Genomic DNA, 15,273 nt, shown 5'->3' with positions numbered 1-15,273 from the left:
CGCGGCGGGCCCCCGCCGGGCACGTGACGCCGCCCGCCCCGCGCTCCCCAGGCAAGTGACCCCGCCCGCCCCGCGCTTCCCGCGCATTTCACGTGCACCTCCGCCGCCCCGGCCGCAGAGCCCCGGCGCCCCCGCCCCGCCCCGCCCCTGAGAGCCTCCCGCCCCCCCTGCCCCCCGCCCCCCACCCCCCCCCCCCCCCCCCCCCGCGGGCACCTGCACTCGCGCGCTGCGGGAAAGTCGCGCTCCTATTGGCTGGCGGGAGAGGCACGTGACGGCCCAGCGGCTGCACGTGGCGGTGGCGCTATAAAGGCCTCAGTGAGGGGCGCCATTTTATTTTAACAGGAGAGCTTAGGTAGTGGGAGGGAGGGTTACATGTGGGTTATTACCTCATGGACTCGAGAGGTTTGTACCCCAGGAGGACCCTCAGCCAGCTGAGAGGGAGTGGCAGCAAAGACAGTGAGTACTGGGATAGGCAGGCTTAATGGTGTCCTCTGTGCAGGCACCACAGGACTTGATGGGGATAGGCAGGGGGCTGCTGCTGATGTGTTTTGTCTCCTGCAAGCAGATCACAGCATGATCCAAGAGGACTGGAGTAGAAAGGACAACAAGTTATCCCAAATCTTCCCACCCACTGAGCAGGTACAGGATGGCTACTGTTGGGCTGTTGTGTGTTTTTATCTCTTCCTCCTACTGTTATCCCAAGTCTGGGTTCTTTAGCTGGTGTGCAAGAGCTGATGCACACACAGAATTGAGATACACATTTATTGCATGTCTGTGCAGAGATGGGTGCTAGGCAGGACAACAGCTACAGTTAGGTCAGGATGTAGTGGTACATTTAAATTGTTAAGCTGCAGACAGTTTAATGGTCTAGAGTTTGGCAGCAGATGAGAAGAATTCTTAAAAATACAGTTCTGGAATTTATAGCTGAACTTGAGTGATGTGAGGTATCTACTGTCAGGCCTAGTTCTGAGCTAAACCTTGTGTAGAAGTTGCTCCTATTTGAGTTTTGCTATTTTTTTTACATAGCAGTAAAATGCTTTGGTGTGAAATGAAGGATAAGATACAGGAGTGTAATGAGAGATAGCCAAAGAGTAATGTTTTGCTGCTTTTGATGTTGACTTAATATTGCTATCACAAGAAACTGCAGGAAGCTTGAGAATTTATAATGATTCTTTGTTGGCATTGGTCTTGATGGGCATTTAAATTCAGCCTTGAGGAACAAGGAGGAAGAGGAGATGCAAATGGCTTGTGCAGGTGGATAAGGGTAAAAGTGAGGTTGCAAAAAGAAGAAATTACAGCATATACTTGCAGAATAGTAGTTTTAAGAGTTGGGGCTTAATTTCCTGTAGTGTTGCTACCACATGGAGAAGTGTAAAAGCTGTAGTAGTAATTAAAAAAGCACAGTCTTGAAGTAAAAGGTTTGGTAGTCCTCTGATGCTCCTCAGTCATCTGCTGTTCTGGTGTACTAGCACACAGCAGGCTTGCATTAAACAGGAGAAAGCTAAACATGGCATTTGCTGGAAATAAAGCTAACTGTAAAATGTGCAAATCAGGTGCTGTTCTGACTTGTTTCAAATGAAGTATCTGAATTCTTGAACAAATGAACATGTACTGACATATTCTGGGTATTTCGTCTTAAGATGATCTGTAAGCATCCTTTAGTCAAACCCTAGAAATGCAGTTACGAAGCTGATGAAAACAGGCTTTTGTTCACTATACAGTCTGAAAGATTGGAAAAGAGAAATAATTCAAAAGACTGGTATAGTTTTGAATGGTTAATGTTTCTTGTATTCAGGGCTTAAAATGTTTGTTGGCTAGGTGACAAAGCTGATGCATCTCTAAATCAGTGACAGCATGCAAGATAAACTTACACAGTTGACGCGTGGAGTTAAGTATAATGTGGTTTCAGTGATGTTCAGATGCGAATGGTATGCCATTTGGTATGCTGAAGCATCTGAAAGACTGCCTTTCAGGAGGTGGAGAAGGCAATTTCTTCGAAGTGCAAGATTTAACAATGACATTTGTATTTTGCTCAGCCTGGGATTAACATGATGTTGTGCCTTTTTTGTTTTTGTAGGATTGGTTCTGTGAAAAGCCAGATGGCCCTTTGTCTGACTTCAGTCTAAGGATAAGCTCATTTGGTATGTGAAAAGCACTTTTGATTTTACTGACATTTGGGGGAGTTGATCTCTTGAACAGGTTAGTAGATTTAAGAAAACTGTAGTATTATCACTATGATGTTTTCATGTATCCCCTGTGGAGTAAGCAATATCAAATTATAAGGGTGACATGATGAGTAGACTTACCTTTTGACCCTCAGTGTTTCATTTACGGCAGTTAGGTATTCATACAACTTCTGATGAGTCAGTAGGTATTACCTCATAAGCATTTCTAAAACAGGCTGTGCTAAACATGAACAGCATTGAAAATAAATGTTATACGTGATATTGAGAGGTTTTAGCAAGGTCCTGTCTGACAGTTGTGTTGAAAATAAAAAAAGGTCATATGAACAGAAACTTCAATCCATTTAAAAATAAACAAAGAAAAAACAAGACAAAACATTGATATTTGGTATCATGTTACTGTAAGGCTCTCTTGGTTTAATGAAGATGATGCCTTTATAGACTGGAACAGAAATTTTTAGATACAGAACTTTCAAGCAGTTTAGATATAGAAGTTTTACATATGCCAAGTCAGGGTTGCTGCTGAAGGCAGTTTGCCCCAGGCTTTGCTTTGTGTGACTCTGCAATAGTCAGATCAGGAAACAGATTTTTCTGAGTACTGACTGTGGCATGAGGCAGTCAGGTGTTCTCAGTAGTCTCTGAAATCAGGAATGGTCTTTAAGACTGCTTGAGGATATTGTAACTTTAAGTTCAGTGTGAGGTAGAAATTTTGAGCTTGTGTCATTTAGTTGATCAGACTGTGGAAGAACAACGTGAACTTTATTTTAACATATTGTGGTTAGTTCAAATTGTTGCTGTCATATAATCCTAGAACAGCCTGGTCTGGAAGGGGGCTTGAAAGATCATCTGGCCCAACCTTTTGTAGTAAAGGAGTCCTAGATGAGATTATCTAGCACCTGCTCCAGTGCCATCTTGAAAATCTCCAGTGATGGCAACTCCACCATATTCCTGGGGAGGCTGTTACAGTGAATGATTGTACTCGCTGTGAAAAAATTGTCCTTCTATTGAGATGAAACCTCTGCCAAGTGCAACTTGTACCTGCTGCCCTTTGTCTTCTCCATGTGGTTCTGTGAAAAGAGAGGGTGTGTCCTCTTTGTAGCTACCTTTCAAGTACTGGACTACTGTGATGAGGTCATCCCTGAGTCTTCACTTCTCAGGAGAAAAGACCTAATTCCCTCCACCTTTCCTTATAGGGCAGATTCTCTGTACATTTGTAACTGCTTGCGTGTTTATGAGTGATTAGAATATGGCAGTATGTTAATTGCTGGTGTATCTCTCAGCTGCCTTTTAATGTACAGCTGAAAGGCAGACTTCTCCAATTTCTTGTCCCCAAGATGCTGGGAAATTAGTAAGGGTGAAAACGAGACACCACTTGTGCCGCTTGAATTCAGCAGAATTTGGACAGTTAAAGAAAGTAGAGCGTTCAGAGATTAGGCTTTACATTTGTGTTGGAAGAGCAGAAATGTTTTATGAGGTCTCCAGGTTGCTAAGTTCAGTAATGGTTTGACACAGAACAAAGAGGAAGAGCAGCGCTTGTGAAGAGAGCTTGAATTGCAAGTCAGGTGGAAGTGAGTCTTGGTACTTCATGTGTTGTTTGTGCCAGCTCTTTCTGAATAGGTGTCAGCTTTGGTTGCTAACTTTTCTGTTACATATTGCAAGTAAAGGAAATAGTCCTCACCCCTGTAAAGTCCATCTGTTGTGGCAAACAGTAAAAATAGTACTTTAAATAGTTGGTAAGGTGTTTGTATTTGCTGCTTGTTACGTTGAACATAAATATCAGTATATTTTATACTGACTTCAGTCTTCCAGGTGAGCAGGAGCTCTGGGCATTGTTCAGACTATGAAAGCAGCAGTTTAACATTTTTGTTTAGCATTGAATGAGCAAAGTTTCCTAACTGACTTGCTGATATACCTAATGTTGTCTGTCATTTTTCCCCCCCCCCCCCTTTGAGAAGCTCTTGTGTACAGATGAGCTCTTTAACTAATGTGTTTGTCTTGTTGTGGAATGTGCTGGTCCCTGGTGTTTGGTTTTTTAGGGGATAGCCATGCCATTAGGTTAAGCAGCTTTAACTTGGAAGGAAGGCACTTGAAAGTCAGTTTCTGTGATGTACCATATACTTGAACATCCTGAAATTTTGTGGGTCTCATGTTTTTTTTCAGTTTTTGTATCTTTATGATGGTTCCTGATGTATTGTGATCTTGACACTGATACTGCAGAGTAGGGAGTTTTGGTTTTGTATAATCACTCGGGTAGGAAGACAGCTCTGAAGATTGGCTGGTCCAAATCCTTGCTAGAGTAGGGTTAACTATAACATGCTGCTCAGGACCTTGTCCAGCTGAGTTTCTAATTTCTCCAGGGTTGGAGACTATACAAGCTCTCTGGGCCACTTGCCTGTTATTTAACCACCCTCAGAATAAGATTTTCCTTATGGCAGAACAGGATTTCCTGTATTTCAATTTGTACCCATTGCCTCTTGTCCTCTTGTTGTATATCAGTGGAAAGAATCTGACTCTGTTGCCTTTGGTCACTTCTGTTAAGAGGTAAGATCCTTTTTGTAGGGGGACAAAGACAGTGAGTTGTTTCACATTGATAATGTGCAGCTGTGGCCTTTGATGTGCAGCTGTGGTCCTGCAGCAAAGTAGTTAAATAGCTTTGAGGAAGTGTGGGGGAAAATCTAGATAAAGCAGAGACAAGGATGAGGAGAGGCTGGCTGGAAGAAGAGCACCGGATGAAGAGAGAACCCAGATGCAGCAGAGTAGCCTGTGGTGGGCAGCAGCTGGTTGCATGGACAGTAGAGTTTGACCAATGGTAAAGCTTTTGACAGTGTGTGTACAGAGTGTAAACTTACGGAAGCTGTGGCTAGCTAATAGTAAAGGTCCTTGCTTCACCGTCCTTGCAAAGTAGTGCTATTGTACGCCACACCTTTTAACTTTCTTGTCTCCAGGCACAGCAGTTCCAGCTCTCAGCCTCTTTATGTATGACAGATGTGCCAGTCTTTTCATTATCTTTATAGTCCTTGGCTGAATTCACTCCAGTATGTCAGTGTCTGTTTTGTACTGGACAGCCTAGAACTGGATGGAGCACTCTAGATAGGGTGTTATTGGTGGGGAAGGACCACTTGCCCCCAGCTGCTGGCAACAGTCTTCCTAAGGTACCCTAGAAGGCTGTTGGCTTTTACTGCAAGGTCACATGGCTGGCTTACGTTCAGTTTGCTGTCTACCACAGACTTTGGGTTTTTCTTTGCAAAGATGCTTTCCACCTAGTTTGCCCCAGTGTGTACTGGGGCCTGGGGCTACTTCTCTGCAGGTACAGGGTTTTTGCATTTCTCTTTGTTGAACTTAAAGGTTGTTGCCCACCTGTGTCTTTAGCATGTTCTGAGTTCTCAGAGTGAAACAGCCCTGTGTTATGTCCTGTTTTTGTATGTCTGCAAGCTTGCTGAAGGTGCGTTCTGTCCCATCATCTGGATCATGAATGAAGGTGATAAACTGTGTTGGACCCAGTATTGATCAGTGGGGTACTCTACAAGTGATCAGTCTCCAGCTGGAGTTTGTGTTGCTGCTGCTGACCCTTGGAGCCCAGTGGTTCAGCCTACTTTAAGTCCTCCTTCCTGAACAGTTATGTAGGCTGTACTTTATTGGTTTCTATGTGAAGATGTTACTTTTCCAGGTACTGTTGGAAGAGCTAACAGAGGTCAGCGTATGCAGGATCATCTTGAACAGTATTCTAGGAGTAGAGGTAGGATTGCATGGCTAAACCTTCTAGGTTTTGGGGTGGCTAAGCCTTCCTTTTGAACAAAACATTTAGAGTTTCTTGCAGCTGGTGTCCTGGTAGATTCTGGAAACTAATTTTACTATGTTGGTAGTAGTACTGTTGCAGAGTGGTGCTGTTGCTTACGGAAAACATTTGTTAGACCTGTCTTAAGCTTTAATTCTAATTAATTTTCTTTGTCTTAGAAAAGGGACACTTTCGTCATGTGGTATTTTTTCATTGGGTGGGAAGTAGGCTACAGACCAGAGGTCCATTTCAGCCTGAATTAATCTGTAATTTTACTGATGAGTTAAAAAAAATAAATCCAAACTGAAACAACAGGAAAATTCCAAACTGGAGAACCTACTCTGAAGTCAAAGATAGCTTTGAATGTTAGGTTTATTCTTTTTTCTAGTTACAGATCCTGGTGAATGGCTGAACCGACAGTGTCAACCAGTGAGTAGACCTGGTAGCAGAAGGAATTTTGCAGACAGAGGTAACTTTCTGGAATGTCTCTAATTCTATTGGCTAGTTGTATTTGATAAATTTTCCCTGTTCAGGTACTAAATTTTGTTGTGTCAGAGCCAAATGAGTGTTTGACTTGGAAGGTAATACTTGTCCTTATTGCTGCATGAGGTAGGCACTCAGTATCACCCCTTGGTTTTTACTGCACAGCATAACGTACCCCACCATATTTGCCAGAAAGCAGGACTCTACACTTAAAAATCAATGTTTTGTTTACCTCTTGCTTTGATTCCATTCTCCCTGGAAAGGGGTATTTTTTCTGGTAATTTTTTTGTGTCATAATGTAGTATAAAAGGCAGCTGAACATTAGTATTCACATACATACCATGTGAGGGAGTATACTAGTGCTCTTCTGTGGAAGCCCTGAAAGCTTTTTTTAGTGTCTGTAAAGCAATACTTAATTCCTGTCCTCTTACTGCTTACAATGGCAAGTGCCACTTCTGTATGCAGTGCACATTGAAGAGGTTAGTAGTTGGCAGTTTGGCAGTACTGCAGTATATTCTTCCACCAAGTGCTATTGGAAGCACATCGGGCAATGGAAGCTACTATCACGTAGCATCTAAGATAATTTTGTGGCTGTAAGTGGGGCAGGTTATGAAGCGAGGAAGATGGTAACTCTAGTCACTGGGGCGGATTTAGAAACAGCTCTGACCTGCAGAACAGCTTGGAGCCACTTGAAGTTGGTAAAAGTCAACACTATTTCTGCATCTCTTGGATTAAATCCCATTATGGTAGGGGAAAGCTAGACTTGTTTGACTAAGCAGACAGCAACACTTTTTGTGGTGCTGTGGAATGATGATGAACAGGTCTGCTGGAGACTTTCCAGCAATTGCAAAGTAATTCACAAGCTGTATTTAAGGTCTGTAGTATATATAGTTGTTTATATCTAGACTGTCTCTTACATGTGAGCCTTTAAGATGGGATTTTTATTTATTTTTTTTAATTTGGAAAATCTCAAATGACATACCAATTGGTATCCATCAAGTATGGGTGGAGAAGGAGCTACAGATGCTGTGATAGGAGAACTCCTTGGTCTCATTTAGCAGAAGATGTTCTTTGTCATTAAAAGACGACAGAACAGCTGCTCAGTTGAAGAATAAAGACTGATGAGTAAATGACAATATAAGTTGACTGCTTGCATCTTAGGCAATACCTTAAACTGTCCAATCTAAAATGAGAAGTACCTTGTTTATGTATGTGGCTGCTTACTTCCTTTCCCTCCGCATCAGGAGTGGCTAGGGAAAGCATTTAGAAATACAAATACACTAAATACTTGCCATGACCTGTCCCAAACAACTGAATAAGCAGTTTTAAGTAACAAAAAACATAGAAACTGGTAGATCTGAAAGGCATGTTTTCAAATCCTAACGCATTGTAGGAGGCATGATAGCAATACTACCTTAGCCCACAGTATTGGTTATGAAAACTGAGAAGGTACAAATACTGAATTTGTCCTGTGACTATAGTAGAGGACTGAACTGATATGCATCGTAACCAGAGAGTTGAAAGTTAGTAGCTTATATGCATGTGAAGTCAAATACTTCAGGACTTAATATTGGATTTGCTTTTTGCAGGAAACGGTGCTACAGGAGGGCATAAATGCTTCTTATATTTTTAGCCAAAAAAATATTTTTTCACTGTTTAAGCAAATTAGTTTTACTGTGCTTTTACCTGAATTCACAAAAAAAGGACCTCATAGAATAATTGCCAAATAAAACACACTTGATCTGCATAAGCAAAGTTGGGCAAACTGAGTTGTTGTGTGCTATGCTGTACTGCAGGTTCTCAAGAATGGAACACCGTAGAAAGTTGCCGTACACAAATCAGAGGTTTTAGAGGATTTCCTCGTGGCATTGGACAGAGTGAGAGTAAGTTTTTGATATTGACTGGTTTGTGAGGGAGCAATATACATTTGGTCATTCTTGCTGGGTTTTCTTGTTCCTCGAGAACTACAGGTATAAAAAGGTGAAAGCCATGAGATAGCCTCTATTCTTCAGCTGTGTTGTGGAATGTGGATGGTGTGGTGTCTTTGGAAAATAGTATCGCTGGCAATAATACAGCACAGGTTGGAATTAGAAAGAATCTGTTGAGGCTTTTGCACTGTAAAGTTTTTGGAATAAACAGTGTTTGTTTTAAGCATACTATTTCATTATGTTTATTTTTTGACACTATATCCACTGCACTGTGTATTACTTACAGGTATTCAAGATGAGCAAAGAGACAGACCTCAGCCTGACTTTCTTGTTGGCTCTAGAGGAAGAGCAGTGTTCAGAGGTTGTGCAGGTGAGAGACTTCAGTACGGTGGTGAACCTTTCAGACTTCTTCATTGTTTATTTCTGGCAGTGCACACCTTATTAGGTTTTCTAAATGCTGTCTCTGTGATTGTTCTCCCTGTCTGAATTAACCTACTGCAAATGTTAGACGGCTTGCTTGCATGGTCACACAAGACATGTTTGTAGCTTGGATAAATTATAGTAATTGGATATGCAAAGCTGTTGTCTTCCATCATGGTTTTTCTTTGTGGCCCTACTGCGTCAGTTAATACACAGTGAAGCAGAGTTGCTGACCTGAAATTCAAAGCAAGACTTCAAGAACTTGTTCAATTTTGAAGTAGTCTCTCTAGACTTTTCCCCACCACCACCCCTTCCCCCCACAAAGGGAAGTATTGTCCTATGTTTGTCCAGGCTGACAGATAAGGTTTGTAGCTCTGAGAGGCCAGCTCTTCCTTCTGATGACTTTATGCTAAGGTGTTTTTTTGGTTTTTTTTCTGTCTTTAAAGGATTTTCCCCTCATGGTGCTATCTTCCTTAGCATCAGTGCCAATTGTGACTTGTAACCCGTGTGTTGTGCTGCCTAGAGCATAGTAATCTATCACTCAAAGCCCCATAATTCAAACTAGAAATAACATTAAGCAGTGTAATGGGTAGGAAATGGCTGACATTCTCAATGTGAGAACACTGTGTGATACCAGTAAAAGAATTTTTCACTGTAGGAAAAGGCAAAACTATTGTACACGTTTTCAAAAGTGGTCCTAGATACCCAAAGAACAATCGATTTGCATCTATTTGACTTGGTGCAAATTCAATTTTTTAGATTTTTTGGTTCAAATTGTTATTTTTAGAAATTTAAAACTTCTTAAAGTTTATTTTTATAAACTTAAAAATGTTTATAGAGGCAACATGCTAATACTCATAGTGGACATAACTGTATCCTTAATGCAGGATAGTCATTCCTTTTTCATGGTGGTTGTAAGAAGTATTAGTATGTAAAGACTGTCACAGATCCTAGTAGGAAGTGGTTGCACTGGTCTGTGTAGAGGTACACATGAAAAGCACCTGGAAAGTTTGCTCTTCATAAGTAAGTGTTGCAAGAAGATGTGCCTGGATCTAGTGAAGGAGCAGAGCAAGTGCTGTTGTACTGCCTCCATCTCTGAATAGCAGTCACATTGCTAATAAGAGTTTGTAGAGGTAATGGAGATAGGGCTGTGCTGACTTTTCTTAAAATAGTTGTACTTCATGCAATTAGAAATTTCGTGTAAGCATATTTTCTGATCGAAAAAGAAGTATTTAAAAGTGATTACACACACTGTATGTTGCAACTTTGCTTGCATTCTCTGTCACCATCTTGACGAAGCTATAGTTTTACGGATTGCTTAAAGAGTATTGCTGCTGAACAGAGCACTCCTGATCCAAGTCACAGTATTGTCTGCCTCTTCAGAACTATGTTGTGATTTAATCCCAGCTGGCAACTAAGCACCATACAGTGGTTTGCTCACTCTTCTGATTGTCCCCCCCATCCCAGTGCAGGGAGAGTAAAAGTGAGAAAACTCATGGGTTGAGATAAAGACAGTTTAAATAAAGCAAAAGCTGTGCACACAAGCAAAGCAAAATGAGGAATTGGTTCACCACTTCCCATTGGCAGGCCAGTGTTTAGCCATTTCCAGGAAAGCAGGGCTCTATCATGTGTCAGGGTTACCTGGGAAGAGAAACGCGATCACTCCCAGTGTATCCCCCCCTTTCCTTCTTTCCCCAAGTTATATACTTGGCGTGATGTTCTGTGGTATGGAATATCCCTATGTTAGTTCAGGTCAGCTGTCCTGGCTGAGTGACAAGTGGCTGCGACGGGGGGTGGCAAAACAGCCCTCCTGTCGAGTCACAAGGTTCAGAAGGGATCCCCTTGCTTTCTAAACCCCTTTTCAGAGAGGAGTCTAGATGCAGCTTCCAGTCCTAGTCCCAGACTTTGTCAGTCATTTTGAGTCTAAAGGATTACATGTACAGCCACTCAGACTCAGTGTTTAAATTGAGCAACGCCCTGCATGGGTGGTATTGGGAGCATTGTTGCCCTGGTTTTTATTATATTCTGCATTTCTTATAACAAGGGTCCTCAAACTTTAAACAGGGGGCTGGCGTGCGGATGAAGTGGCAGGAAGTCATCTGCGGCTGCTTGGTTCCCCCCAGTGTGTGGGGGGTTTCTCTAAATACTGGGGGTGGATTGAGGACCCTGGGGGGCTGTATCTGGTTTGCAGGCCGTAGTTTGCGGACCCCTGTCTCATAAAGTCACTCTGTTTTGTAACTAGATACGGTTGAAGAACTGTAGGTGCTCCTTTAATTGATGGTTTTAATACTGTGAAATCCATAAATCAGTTAACATTCTAATGCAGGGCTGAGGGCATGGGTCTATCAGGAATGTATTTACTTCCTGCCAATTGACCTCTCTCCCTGCTGAATCAGTTCTCTGGCTTAAGCTTAGTGGTGTGGACCTGGTGAACCCATAGTGGGGTGGTAGTGGGTGGTTTGGGCAGTTTTCCAGTGGTTGGAATGACCCAGCCCGTGTGGCACCCATAATTAGCTATCTCTTGCTCAGACTTGCTCAAGGTGTTTAGGTGCACCTGTTTGTGTTGGAGCTGTGTGGCAGTTGCGGAAGCATTTGTAACACAGCTGTTTTGTATATAGTCCTGAGCATTGGCTGTGTAAGTTTTCAAGCTATCCAGGAAACTGTGAGAAAAGGGAGTTGGTCTTGCTGGATCAACAGCTTGATACGTTTCTCTCATACATAGTTTGTAGGCAGGCTGCCTTTTGCATAGACACAGCCACATCTGAGAACCCTGAGGTTTTGACAGCAAGAGGGTAACCTTACTCTTGTGGGTCTATACCATCAGCCCAATAGGTGGCTTGTGTGGTTAATGAATAGTTGAGGTCACCTGGTGTGACAGTTAAAAATATTCCAGGGCCTCAATAGCCTCCTGTTTCTTCCTTAATAAGATTTGTTGTCCCCCCATTAAGGGAGACTTGCTGCACATACCCTATTCCAGGCGTTGGGAGGAATCCGAAATACTTTTAATGTAGCTTCACCAATTCAGCCAGAGACCACAGGACAGTATGTACAGTGGTACAGACATCCTCATCTCATTTGCAGTTTCAGTTGTGCTCAGTGGTCGTACAGACATAGGTTCTGGGGTAGGATCATAATCAGAACCTTCCAGTGGTTCATGATTTATTTTCATTATCACACCGTATGTCTCCATCCCCCCCATGTCTTGGTATCTGCACTGTGTATTGATTTGCGGATTTGCTTAGCCGAGACTGAGGACAATATTTGATGTCACAGTAGATTTAAGCTTTCCTGCAGTTTTTTTCTTGCTGTTCAGCTAAGGCTAATGGTATTTTAAGTTCCCTAGTTTCAGTTGTGAAGCTTTGGTTTTTACTCATGAGGGTAGGTACTCATGTCCGCTATTTTTGTGCCCATTCTTTTCTTGCTTGGGATGGGGCATGCTTACATTCTTGAAGCAATTTATCTATAGCAATCCTCTTCATGATGCGATTTTTTGTCATGTTGAAGAGTCTTGGTAAGTGGCCAGGGGGTGGGGAGACCACCCTCCTGTTGAGTCACAAGGTTCAGAAGGGATCCCCTTGCTTTCTAAACTTCTCAGAGATGAGTCCAGGTGTGGCTAGATCCAGCCCCAGTCTCAGCCTTCATCAATGGTTTTGAGTCTAAAGGGTTATCTATAGAGCTGTTGTCCTGTAGGTGGGTTTGTTACCTGGTGTGCAGCATCAGTTCACACACCAAGTCAAGGTATGTCTATTCCTTTATTCTACTTTGTGTTAAGTAGGGAGCTAGGTGGTGACCCACAAATGCCTAGCTCGCTGATTGTCAAAACTGCGCACTATTTATACAGTCCAGTAAGCAAAGACATCAGCCTTCATCGGTTACAAGTTAGATAATTCCTTCACTGCTTCATGAAGTAGCTAGTACTCAGTTTCCTATCTGTAAAGGAATTCTCTTGCTTCTCATGGTAGTTAGTTTGCACACTCAGTCTCAACTTTTTTGGGGTCTGGGGGGGTTTCCTGAGTTGGTGATCAGTGAGTCAGTGGTTTTGACCTCCCCCTGCCAGAATTACCTTTCCCATAGTTAGAGAAATTTCCAGTCAGGTCTTTCATGTTGTGGTGGTACTTCATTAATCACCAGCAAGTTCTTTGTTTAAAGGATGAAGTGATTAGCAGGACATAAAAACCCGCTTATCTTTGTCTTAAAGTCAAGCTACTAATGATATATTCAATTTTATTAGTAATTTGGTACCATGGCGACTCAGAGTCAATATTTGCTTGTCAGAGTCCAGCTTAAGGACTTCCACTGAAACAGTTTTGCCAAGTTGAAAAAATAGATGATTTATTAAGGTGACATAGCAGATTCAGAATTGCTATTGGTAAGTATGCTTACTGCAGAAAAAATTGGGCTAGCATTGAAAGTTCAGTGCTTTGTTAGCAATATTATCCCAGATAACATCTGATGGTAGTTGAGGAGGTGCAAATCTTACTGAGGGTTGCCCCTGCTTGGGGAGGTGAGAACTCCAGGCCCATTAACGCATCTGGTAGTTAGTCTTTTGTCCTCAAAAAAAAAGTAATTTGTACTCAGAGTGCAGTGGGACTAAGTCAGTTATTGTGTGCCACTTGGCCCTTGACAAGGTATCAATTTTGGAAGGTTATTTGGGCCCAATGGTTCAGCATGGAGCAGGAAGGATTCATTACAACCGAATTCACAGTTACAGCCTGGGCTGCACTGAAGCAACACCGGGCTGTTAAAGCCCCTGCCTCAGCCTGGGCATCAGTCAGTTGGTTGGCTTGTTAGACCACATCTGTTACCTGTTTTGTGAGATAGGCATGCTGCTCAAGTCAAACTCCTGAATTTGCTTTGAGCCACAGTCATTTGTTAGATCAGGATGGGGTCCGGGGGGAGTGCCTTACCACAGTGCCATCCTAGTTTCTTGTGCCCCTCCAGCCTTCTTGCTGGCAGGGTCTAAGAAACTGAAAAGTCCTTGATTTTTTTGTGTAAACATTCCTCAGCAAGAACTAAAAACATCAGTATATCAGTATATTATCAGCCTTATTCTCAGACCAAATCCAAAACACAGCACTGCAGCGGTTACTACAAATAAAATTAACTCTTACCTCAGCTGAAACAAGAACAAACTGTTAGTTATGTTTGGAGTTAATAATTCAATGTTGTGGAGAATGAGCAATTGGATTAATATGCTGTCCTAATGCTATTCTTTTGTGCTTGTACTGCTGCAGTGAGGAAGAGTGCTGCAGATGAGGGAGGGCAAAGGAGGCATTGCAGAGTCACTTTTGTGGTACTGGTCTTAAAACTGTCAGTCTTAGAGTATGATTTATAAGAATGGCTTGAGCTGTGCATTTGAGTAGAGAACATGTTAACAGCTTTTGTTGTTTTTTCCCCTGTTCACTCAGTGTCCCTTTCCTACATTTTTAGCATTTTTAGCCTTTTTTCTTTTCCGGGGGGCCTTATGTTAAACGATTTTTTTTACCCTTCTTTGAAATCAGTGACACAACATCCTATACAGAGTAGCTAGAAGCTACCAGTTAGGTTTAAGGCTTTTTCTGGTTTGTGTATAGCAAGAGTAAGGACTTTAAAACTGAATCTGGAAATGCTGCTGTTAATAGCTCAGTCTTCATACAGATTTTACTGTAAAAACATGCTGCTTCCTGACTCTTAAGCATAAATGTCTTTGGCTTTCAAGTGGTAATAAATGCAACACACACACAGTATGTGGATGTCAAGGTCAGAATTTTCATGGAATGGGTGTTACAAATGTGTGACTATTCAAGTAACAGGATAGTTTCCTGATGCAAGTTGTCTCCTAACAGTTGAAAAATTATTGTGATGACACTGGAGTTTATGGCTATAGCTCTTTAGTTATTTGGAAGCTGGTTATATAGCATAAAACAAGCATCTTCCTGATTTTGTGGAAAAGTTGAATGGCTCTTAAAACCAGGATGCTTTAACCTAAGCACATGTGAATTTCTTGTTACTTACAGTATTTTTATGTCACCATTTTTAGGGGGAAAAAAAAACAAACCTCAAGAGGTAACAAAACAAGGTTATAAAACACATTTCTGTGACACTTCAGTTTCTTGTTATAGATGCTTTTTATATTCGCTCATGATTAATATCAAGTGAATATAGACAACTGTATCTGCCCTTGCAAAGTATATGCTGGATTTGGGCAGGATGGTTCTTCTTGGTTGTCTTTAAATACAGCTTGTTTTGTTGTCGAGACCTCTTGTGATGGCAGTCTCATAATCTGGGATGATTGCATTTGATTTTGATAAGGGACTTGCTGTAAGTCAAATAAGGAGCAGATGTGGTTTGTGAAGTCCCTCAGTAAGAAGCTGGGTTTAATTCCTTCATGTTGTTACAGAGAGGTCCTGCTAAGTGCATCCTCTCGTTCTGCTCTTAAAAACAGAAATATGGGCCCTTTGTCTTCTGGCTTTCCATAACTAAGCTGTCATTGCTCACCTTTTGT

This window comes from Falco rusticolus, chromosome Z, assembly GCF_015220075.1.
Source record: "Falco rusticolus isolate bFalRus1 chromosome Z, bFalRus1.pri, whole genome shotgun sequence".
Taxonomy (NCBI): domain Eukaryota; kingdom Metazoa; phylum Chordata; class Aves; order Falconiformes; family Falconidae; genus Falco; species Falco rusticolus.
This window is presented reverse-complemented; position numbering follows the sequence as displayed.